Genomic DNA, 11322 nt, shown 5'->3' on the forward strand with positions numbered 1-11322 from the left:
AATATCTAAACAATATGACTTCTTCATAGACACAAAAAATAGAGCGGGAAAAAATTACCAATGAGATATATATATATATATATACACACACACACATTTTTTTTGAGACACAGTCTCACTCTTGCCCAGGTTAGAGTACAGTGACTCGATCTCAGCACACTGCAACCTCTGCCTCCCGGGTTCAAGTGATTCTTCTGCTTCAGCCTCCTGAGTAGCTGGGATTACAGGTGTGAGCCACCATGCCCGGCTAATTTTTGTATTTTTAGTAGAGACGGGTTTTCACCATGTTGTCCAGACTGGTCTCAAACTCCTGACCTCAGGTGATCTGCCTGCTTTGGCCTCCCAAAGTGCTGGGATTATAGGCATGAGCCACCACGCCTGGCTACTAATGAGATAATTTAAGAAAACTTCCCAAACTGAAGAATGAAAGTTTCCAGATTCAAAGAGCCCAACAGAATGGATGAAAACAGACCCAAATCTAGGCACAGCGTCGTGAAATTTCTGGACTCTGGATGCCAAGAGAAAATTCTATAAACTTCCAGAGAGGACCCAGAAAATTGTAATCTGTACACAGATTACAAGAAAAAGCTGAGGAATCAGTACAGTTCTAAATTTCTCAACAGCAATACCACAAAGTGGAAGTCAATAGAACAAGGCCTTCAAAATTGCCATCTTAGAAATCTACACTCAGCCAAACTATCAATTGTCAGTGGAAAACAGATATTTTCAGGCATCTACAGTCTCAGAAAAGTAGACCTCTAGGCATCCTACTCCAGAAAGCTCCTTTAGGATGGGCTCTGCCAAAAGAAGGGAGTCAACTAAGACTGAGGAAGACATGTGCTACAGGTACCAGGAGATCCAACACAAGAGACAAATGATGAGAATCTCCAGAGTGATAACAAAGGGAGCCCTTGGAGTGACAAGTGTGCCGAAGTACCGAAGGCACCCAGTCTGGATTATAGCAAGCCAGTAGGCTCAGGAACAGCTTCATCAGGAAAACGAAATTGACAAAATACCTGGTCAATTGAGGGAGAATTTGGAAAACTGGACAAGAGCTGTGGGTTTAATCAATGAAGAGCACAAAATAAATAAAATAAACAAACAAATCCATTATTAACTCCAAGAAAAATAAAAAGTTACGCTTAGTCACGCCTGTAATCCCAGCACTTTGGGAGCCCAAGGTGAGTGGATTACCTGAGGTCACGAGTTTGAGACCAGCCTGATTAACATGGAGAAACCCCATTTCTACTAAAAATACAAAAATTAGTTGGGTGTGGTGGCGCATGCCTGTAATCCCAGCTACTCATGAAGCTGGGGCAGAATTGTTTGAACCCAGAAGGCAGAGGTTGTGGTGAGCCAAGATCGTGCCATTGTACTCCAGCCTGGGCAACAAGAGCGAAATTCCATCTCAAAAAAAAAAAAAAAAAAAGTTATGCTTGGCTTAGCTGTGAATTTTGATCTAACCATTATTCAATATTCTGTTTTAACGACTGCAAGAATGGGAAAATAGGGAAGTTGTACTTGTGTTGGGGGTTGGAGGGAAAAAGAGAGCCAACTCATCATCTTCCACAGTGGGAAGTCAACAGATAATGCTTAAAATTGAAAAATTCAAGAAGTATCAACTACAAGCAACAAATGCCAAAGAATTACAAATGGTTGTTTCTGGAAAGGGAGAAATGTAACTTGGACAGAAGTTTATAAACCATAACAAAACAAACTTTGGCTTCTGTGCCCACACATTTTTACATTTGTTTGCTTTTTCTTTGTTTTCCTAATAACAATCTGTTTTGAAAAAGCCCATCCTTGTTTCTCTAAACAAAAGAATATGTAATTTTCTACATCTAGACTACAGTAGCTGTGGTCATCTCAGCTCTGAGCAGTCAAACATGGTGGGGAAATTAATTGTTACAATCCAATCCCAGAAGAATTGGTTGAGCTGGGGTACTGACAATAAAGCAAGCCCAAGCAGAGGCGTGTTTGGAGGTGGAGGTGACTACTAAGCCCCTCCCCTCTGGGTTGTTTCTTATTTTTCCACAAACCTTTTATAATAGCATAACTACATCATACAGGATAATTTTACAATCAGTGTAAACAGTGACCATGAGCCAATTTCACTCTTTTCCAACAGACTTGAATGCCCAATTTATGATCATAATTAGTCCAACCAAGGCAGCTGGCCCCCAAGACAGTTGATCTGGGTTTGACTTCAGTAACTCCACTTTGCCTGCTGTAGACTGGACAGGAACGGAGCATAATAAAGGCTCTGAAGCAACAGACATCTAAAGAGCATCTATGGGGAACCAGCACCATGCTGAAGACCAACACTCATGCTGACTCTGCAGACCAAGTACACCTGCCCTGAACAATATGGTGATTCTTCTAGGGGTGAGAATCTGGGAGGGGTGGGGTGGAAGCTAAGGAGCTGGAAGAGCTGGGGTAGGGAGGAGAGGCACCAACCTGGTCAACCGGGAGGAACCTGTAGGCAGAGGTGTGGCTGGAGGCCCAAAGCCCAGTCTCCCAGCACTCTGGATGCCCGGAGGAAGGCAGAGAGGCCAGTAATTCTTCCCCAAGCATAGAAGTAGGCCAGACGCTGCTCACAACCCTTCCAACCTCCCTGTCAAGGATCAACTTAAGGAAGCAAAGGCTGCCATTCTCTGAGCTTTATTTTCCATGGTTTGGTAAAACATAGCTCCTGCCCTTGAGTAACTAGCTGCTGAGAAAACATGATTATCTTGATAAAGAATAAAGTAGGTTGAAAATGATAGAGCATACATTAATATTCTATATCCTTTCCTATTTGGGAAGATGTGAAAATTCTAGTTGGACCTGTGTGGGGCAAAGGTATTGCCAACTAGAGTAGAGCACTGACTGCATGAGTTTACAACACTTGGCCTATACAGTTTCACAGACCAGAATGTACACACTCTTGTGAGAAGAGTCAAGATCATTAACATAAACACACCACAGTATCTGCGTTGGCAAGAGTGTAATATATGGATCAGATTAACTGGAGTATGAGGAAAGTGTAAGTCTTTCGTAAACATTGAAAATGTAACTAAACCAAAAAATACTTTCAAATACATAATGTGAAAGTTACCCAGACTTCTATTTTCCCCTTAGAAATAAATCATAATATCCCTTACTCCAGGTGATTATTGCAGAGTAAGCAGCTACCAGTGTCAAGATCTAAAACTGTTATACCCCAAACTTTATTTGGGAGATCCGCTGGTTTGTTTCTCCCCAGCTCTTTAGTAGAGAATAATCTAGAAGTGAGTAAATTCTTAGAATTTCCCAAGAGGAAAATGAGCATTCACTGGAAAACTACAAGGAATACACGCAAAACTTATAACTGTTTTGGATAATCTTCAAATCCACTTAGCCACCAGCCATCCTGTTGTTCCAAGTTAACATTAAGATCAATCTTTCGAATCAAATATTCCAGGTTCCAAAGAATAGCAATGGATGAGATTGTTTCCAAACGTGGTACACACCACCATGTTACACGTCCACGGGAAAATAAAATAAAATCCACAAGAAATTTAGGATTAAAGAAAATTAGGAAAGTGCACACTCCCAGGTCAAGGCACTAGTTTTTCCAAGAAGTACATATCTTTGCAGGGCACCTGTTTTCAATATTGAAACACAACTTCCCGGAGCGAGGTGGGCGGGGAATTGGGGATGGGGTGGCGAAGAAAACGTAAACTTGACTGGGTGCGGCACTCGGACACGTGCAACTGCGGAACATCTTGGCCGATACTGCCAAATTTCAATCAATATCGAGCCGCCGCCCAACCCGAGAGGAGGCAGCAGCCCTGCCCGCCGCTGGGACGTGACCCCAACGCTGAACTTGCTGCGGGGCGGCCTTGGGCCTGGAACTTCAGGAAAAAGGGGCGGGTGTTCCTTAGGAGAAGTCAGCGCAGGAGTTGGTGAGGTGGAGAGTCGACCGCCGGCAGGAAGGGGAGGCTGCGCCACGGTGCGCACCTGTCCCTCCTTCCCGGACCGAAAAAGGAGACCTAGACACGGCGCTCCCGCGCTCACTGTGGCACGGAGGGGAGAAAATCCTTCCCCGTTTCCGTTCCTCGAGGGGCGTGTGGAAGCCACCTCTTGCCGCGCTCATTCCCGTCCCCACCCGTCCCCGCCCGAAGTACCACACTCCCAGGGCTGCCCCAGCCGGCCCGCGGCGCCCTTACCTGGCTGAAGCGCGGCGGCTGCGCGAACCTGGGGAGACTGCGGGGTGCAGTCTGTGCCGCGAAGTCCGGAGCCTAGCTCCCTAGAGTCCAGAGCAAAGCGCCCCGCCCCGCCCCCTGATCGTCCCGCCCCGATTGCTCCCCCAGTGGAAGCCCGACCCCGCCCCTGATCGTGCAGGCCCGCCCAGTCCTCGATCGCCCCGCCCCTGTCACTTGGGCCCTGGGTGGCAGGTTTGCGCAGCCCTGCGGCGATTGCAAGGCAAGTGACCGGAATGGGTCGGAAGTGCGTCCTGGTGAGTTTCAGGGAGCGTCCCTTAGGTTTCTAGGGGCGGTGTTGAGCCTCCCTAGCCCCAGGCTTCCCATCCCAGGAGAACCGCCCCTCGAGGCTCGAACGCCCCCAGCCAGGAGAGCCCCGAGCAGTGCCACCTGTGGAAGACTAGGCGCCTGTCGGAATTAGGTACCTCACCTCCCCTTCCGCTAAGTAGTGGGAGGCCAGGCGGGTGACGCGGGGCAGTGGAGCCATGAAGCCTGTTTTACCAAAAGAGTAAGTGGTTTTCCTGTGAAACCCGAGGCAGCAGTGCATATCTGATACACTTAGAGGGTCACGTGCACTATTAATGTGTTAACATTAAACTTGCTGAAGAGTAGAAAACACATATAAGACTTAACTGTGTGTCAGGCACTGTTCTAGGTACTTCACATGTACTAAAAGTTCTCTGATATTATCAGAATCCCCCATTTCACGTACGATGCAAGTGAGGCAGAGAGAAGCTAAATAACGCCTAATGTCACCCAACTAGTAAATTGAGAAGCTGGGTTGAGAAGCTGGGCTTCAAATCCAGGTCTTCCTCCTCTGTGGTCTCCACTGTTATCCACGGCTATCCTGAATCAGCAAAATCTGTGTGCATCCTATACCAGGAACTGTTCCCATGCCTGGGGAAGATGAGGCAAGGGCTCCGCCATTAGGGAACGTTTATTCTAGTGTAGGAGAAAGACAACAAGTGATTGTCTCAAGTTTAAAAATCAAGCTGTTAAAGAATGAAAGTTTGATTCAGAAGTCTTACTGAAGACTAGAGATGGAGGCCTACAGCCCTAAAGGAGTCTTTTAGAGATTCTAGCAGATCCCTCCAACACAGAACTTCCCTTCTCAATTTAGAAACAGTTGATGAAGATTCAGTATGTGTAAAAGCACATCACAGTTTGGGCTTAAGAGTACATCTGTTTATAGATTACAGAAGCATAATCGCTAACCTCATCAGACTTTATCTTAGGAGCAGTAAAAGGCAAGAAGGACTCAGGCAAGAGACGTGGGGGATCCTGTGTTCTATCTCATTTTGTCTTCAAAGCATCTTTCCGCCAGCTGCAGATGATCAGAGTCAGGGGCTGTGTGAAATTATGCTGACAAGCAGAAATGAGCAAGCATGGCTTCTTAACATTTGTTACTTGTCTCACATAATCAACAGGCAAGTAAAAAAATAAACCACTTCGTGAGGTGTCTTCACTAAAATAAAGCAAGATGTTGGAATTGAGAGTGAAAGGAAGAGGGAGGCTACTTTAGATATGATGTTACTGGAGGCTTCTCTGGAGTAACAGCGGAGCTGAGACCTGAATGATAGGACAGACGGCCAACCCAAGGCTGAAGCTAAGGGAATGGCAAGTGCTTTGATACTTATCACACCTCATGCTTGCTTGGGACTTAAAAGTAGTGCCCTCCTATATCATTTTTCCTTTGATCACTGTAATAACCCTGAGAAATCTAACAAGATTCCATTTAATACAGTGGTCCCCAACCTTTTTGGCACCAGGGACTGGCTTTGTGGAAGATAATTTTTCCATTGACAGGTGTCAGGAAGAGAGGGTTTGGTGATGAAACTGTTCTACCTCAGATCATCAGGCATTAGATTCTCACAAGGTGTGCACCACCTAGATCCCTCACATGCACAGTTCACACTGGGGTTTGTGCTCCTAAGAGAATCTAAGGCCAAGGCTGATCTGACAGGAGGCAGAGCTCAGCCGTAATGCAGGCAATGGGAAGTGGCTATAAATACAGATGAAGCTTTGCTCACTTGCCCGCCGCTCAACTGCTCACCTCCTGCTATGCGGCCTGGTTCCTAACAGCCCACAGACTGGTACTGGTCCACAGCCTGTGGGTTGGGGAACCCTGATTTAACAGGGAAAACAATAACAGCAACAACTACTGAGGGTCAGAGAGGTTTCAATGACTTTCCAAAAGTCAGACAATTAGCTAGGAAAAGCAGAGACTGGAAGAGGGCACAGATTTGGACCAAAGCCTTCCGATTCCAAATCCTCTCTCCAGTGAGGGCTTTGAGTATAATGACCAGTACTTTGAATGAATCTAGTATAATTTCTTTTTTTGTGATCTCCTGTCTCCTCCCTACCCCAGTCTCTCCGGCCGCTTGTCCCATTCAGGTACTTGTTTTGGCTAGTTAACGTAATTTCCCCTAGTGCAGATGTACTTTGAGGGGACAGGACCATAAACCATCTGAAACTGTATGCAGAAAAACTGTGTTGAGGGCAGGAGAGAATTATAGATCTATAATTATAGTAATATGGTTAATTTTCTCCCAAGAAAAATGCTTATGTGCGTATATTTTTAAGTGAGAGGACTTAGAACTTTTATCATATTGACTGATCCCAAAAAGGCAAGAGCCACTGCCTTAAGGAATTAATTGATATTACGATGATTAGAAGAACCAGTTTCCAATTCGCTTTGCCTGTTCTTGGTAGGTGATGGTAGCTCATACTCTTGACAATGGGAATGAGGATCTCAATGTTTATGAAGTTTGAAAAGGCAGAAAACCCAGACCCTCACAAAATTTCTTCATAAAGTTTAAATTAAAAGAGACAAGAATCTATATTGTCCCTACTAATTCTCAGCAAAACCAAAGAGAACAGATCTGTAAATAAAACACCTAGATCAACATAATTCTTAATAGTTGGGGTAATTTTCATAAAGTTATAGTTTTCTAAATAAGACATTTGTTACCCTATCAATCATACAGTTTAAGTAGGCGATTGCCACAGGTATACCATCCATAGATCACATAGTAGAGAACAATGGCAATTGTTTTCAGCAAGGTATTGAGAAAGAGACAGAGAGACAGAGACAGAAGAAGAGACCATTAGGGAACTTCAACTACATTAAGGAAAAGGTGTAAAAACTGAACTCAGAATGTGGTGGGATTAAAAACAAAGATTTAGTCTTTCTTTGATTTTATTTTTTAGGTGAAAACAGAATACTACATTTGGGCCTATATAATTCAAACTTTTACATTGGTCCCTAGTCAAAAGAAGGAATCCAGTGGTGGACTTAAAGAGAGTTCTCCCCTTGCCTCCAAAAAGAAGACTCAAACAATATTAGTATCACCATCTTTATTTTAAGAAAATCGAGATACAGGAAAAAAAAGGTATTAATATAAACGTCTTGGGAGACAAGACTCTCCCTTCTTACAAGATATCGCGATGGCTTCTACAAAGTTTATTCGTTTAGATGACCAATACCAGGTTGACATAATTTCAGTTCCTTGAGAGAAGAAAATGCCTCTTTTTAACTTACATGTAGATTCCACATGGTACAGAAAAAGACATACAGAATCAACCTGGAAGGTTTGCAAAAATATATGTGTATATATATTTGTATTTACAGCTTCTTGCTTTTTCTTTTCTTTTTTTTTTTTTTTTTTTTTTTGAGATGGAGTCTTGTTCTGTCACCCAGGCTGGAGTACAGTGGCGCAATCTTGGCTCACTGTAACCTCTGCCTCCTGGGTTCAAGCGATTCTCCTGCCTCAGCCTCCCAAGTAGCTGGGATTACAGGCTCCTGCCACCACGCCCGGCTAATTTTTGTATTTTTAGTAGAGATGGGGTTTCACCATGTTGGCCAGGCTGGTCTCAAACTCCTGACCTTGTGATCCACCCATCTCGGCCTCCCAAAGTGCTGGGATTTACAGGCGTGAGCCAGCATGCCCGGCCAGCTTCTTGCATTCTTTTGTGCAAGTCACTGGTTTTATTTTGTAACCTTCTTCCTACTGAAAAGGAACCTGGCCCATCATAGATAATTAATACATTTGTTGATGAATAAATGATGACAACAATGATGATAATGCAGACCTTATCAGTCTTCCATAGAGAGTCTGTTCCTACATGAAGATGACTTCATTGTGATCCTGTGATATGTCTGCTTCTCCTTCCATCATGTGCTGAAAGTAGTTGCTTCTTTAGAACTATTGCATAGAAGGAAGGAGTTTCAAATGTCAGACACAGAATCAATAATCATATTTCTGGGAAGAGATGCTAAATAAATAATTCAAAAGAAATAAAAAGCATCATATGCAAAGCATATTTATAAGATCATCATTTATAATAAAATAATTAAATGTCCAATAATAGGGAAATGTTTAAGTAAATATATATTAACAGTATGGAATGTTAAGCTGTCATTTAAAATTACCTGTGTTGGCCAGGCACGTTGGCTCACACCTGTAATCCCAGCACTTTGGGAGGCAGAGGCGGGTGGATCTTTTGAGCTCTGGAGTTCAAGACCAGCCTGGACAACATGGTGAAACTCCATCTCTACTAAGAATACAAATATTAGCCAGGCTTGGTGGTGCTCGCCTGTAGTCCCAGCTACTCAGGAGGCTGAGGTAGGAGGATTGCTTGAGCCCAGGAGGGCAAGGCTGCAGTAAGCTGTGATCATGCCACTGCACTCCAACCTGGGCAACAGAGCAAGAACCTGTCTCTAAATTAAATAAATAAATAAATAGAATTATCTATGTTAATGAAAAAGAGATGGGAAATAAAACTTATGAACAAGATTATATTTTTTAAAGTAGAGCACAATGCTTTGAGTACCTGTAATTGCAACTAAATACAAATTATGTGGAGGAAAATTGAAAAGTAAGAATTATGATTAACAGTTATTGAGGGGATTCCCTATGTGCCAGCATCCTTTCTAAGCATATTAGATTAATTCATCTAACTCTCACAGCTGTGTGAGGTATACTATTGTTATCTTCATTTTACAGATGAAGAAGCAAAGGCACAGAAGGTCTAAGTAATAGCCCAAAATCACAGTTATTGAGTGGCAAAGCCCAGATGTGAACATAAAACAGTGTAACTCCAGAGTTTACATTTTTAACCTTTCCAAGCTGCCAAAGGGAATAATCTTTGAATCATGAATGATGTTTATACATATATTTCTTGTATAATGTTTTTATGTTGGTTTGATAGTAACTGAAAATTTTCTCAATGTTAGAGTCAGAAAAGAAGATATAGAACCAGATTGTGCTTAGCAAAAGAGACAGTGAGTTTCAAAGGGGTCCAGTATCTCAGCAGCTTGATAGTTTATAAAAGCTGAGATAAAATTAGTTGTTCTGTCACAGTAAAATGACATATTGAGTATTATTCCTATAAATAAAAAGTGTTCTCTGGCCTGAGGGTTTGAACAGGCTGTTTCCTCTGCCTGGAGTGCTCTATCTCCAGATCTTTTTGAAGTTACCTCCTTCGCGAGGGTGACAGCCATGAAAATGCACTCATCACTACAATAGCAGGAGACTGAGAATACACTGGTGAACAAACCAGACAAAACTCCCTGTTGTGGCGGAGCTGACGTTCTGGTGGAAGGTCAATCATTCAGAATTTGATTTAGCTGCAAGTAACAGCACCCCCTTGTGGTAGGCTGAATAAGGCCCTCCCAATGATGTCCACGTCTTAACTCTCTACAACCTGTGAGTATAACTTACGCCGCAAAAAGGTCTTCGTAGACGGGATGAACTGAAGGATCTTGAAATGAGATTATTCTGCACTATCTGGGTGAGTCCAATGTAGTTACAAGGGTCCTTATATGAGGGAGAAGGTAGGGTGTGATGAGATAAGTAGAGGACAGAGTAAGAGAGAGATTAGAAGATGCTACACTGCTGGCTTTGAAGATGAAGGAAGAGACCACAACCCAAAGAAAGCAGAAAGCTTCTAAAAGCTGGCGAAGGCAAGAAAACAGATTCTCTCCTAGAGCCTCCAAAAGAAACCAGACACCTGGATTTCACCCCAGTGAAACTGATTTTGGACTCTGACCTCCATAATGGTAAGAGAATAAATTGGTATTGTTTTAAGCCAATAAATTTGTGGCAATGTATCACAGCAGCAATAGGAAACTAACAAGAGCCTTAAATACAGAGCATCAGGGTCAGGCTGGCATGATGTTCCATAGTGTCAGGGGCCCAGCTCCTTCTGTGTTTTCATGTAGGTGGAAGAACCTGGAGGGAAGTATGAACAATTCCAGGGACTCATGATGTGAGTATGCAGCCATGCATTCACCCATGTGGGTGTTTCTCAAACCTGAATCAAGTAGGAAACGTTTTTAAACAAAACATTTTCATTTTAACTCACTTAAATATATAAATATAAAACTACTTATTTATTCCTTACGTGTCTAGCATTTTATACATACTTAAAGTCAAAATAAGTTTTCAAAATAAATTCAAGCAAGATTACAAAACCAGTTATTGAGACCACACACACCCCTACCCCATGTTTTCACCGAAGGCCACACAGAGAATGGTAATAAGACATTCCTATTCCTCCCAGTTAGGGAGGTACCAGTGGAGGCCTAGTGGGGAGATGGAACTCCCAACCCCATCCAGCAGTAATGAAGAGCACCCCACCCTGAAGTGTCGATGGAGGAAGAGTGGGAAACCTGGATTTCTACCCCTACCTGGCTGTAGATAGAGGAGATGACCTGCATACCCTCCTTGCCCTGCCAAGACAGTGTCAGAAGAAGCCAGCTAAAACAAAAAGCATAAATAAAATCCAGAATCTGATAACAGAATACCCCAAATTTTCTGGTTTTAATTGAAAATAATTCACTATACCAAGAAACAGGGAGATCTCAAACTCAATGAAAAAGATAATCAATAGATGCCAACACCAAGATGACAGGGATATTAGAATTATCTGGCAAAGACTTTAAATCATCCTCATAAAACTGCTTCAATGAACATTAGAAACATGCTTGAAACAAAGGAAGAAAATAGTCTCTGCAAAGAAATTGAAAGTTTGAGTAAAGAAATAGAAGGTATAAAAAAGAGCCAAATGGAAATTTTATAAGTGAAAGTACAATAAC

The 11322-nt window shown here is 42.9% G+C and overlaps 1 protein-coding gene across 3 annotated transcripts in view; it reads right to left on the bottom strand.

Annotated features, from left to right (window-relative positions):
* Positions 1-4321, bottom strand: part of TEC (tec protein tyrosine kinase) — a 140773-nt gene extending 136452 nt beyond the window's left edge. For 2 of the 3 annotated variants that reach the window (XM_078003372.1, XM_001103213.4), the window contains exon 1: positions 4191-4321. The gene's annotated coding sequence lies outside the window, so the exon portion shown is untranslated. The remainder of the gene's footprint in view (positions 1-4190) is intronic. The other variant, XM_078003374.1, reaches the window with a different exon arrangement.
* Between the last annotated feature and the right edge of the window lie 7001 nt (positions 4322-11322).

This window comes from Macaca mulatta, chromosome 5 (assembly GCF_049350105.2).
Source record: "Macaca mulatta isolate MMU2019108-1 chromosome 5, T2T-MMU8v2.0, whole genome shotgun sequence".
NCBI lineage: Eukaryota > Metazoa > Chordata > Mammalia > Primates > Cercopithecidae > Macaca > Macaca mulatta.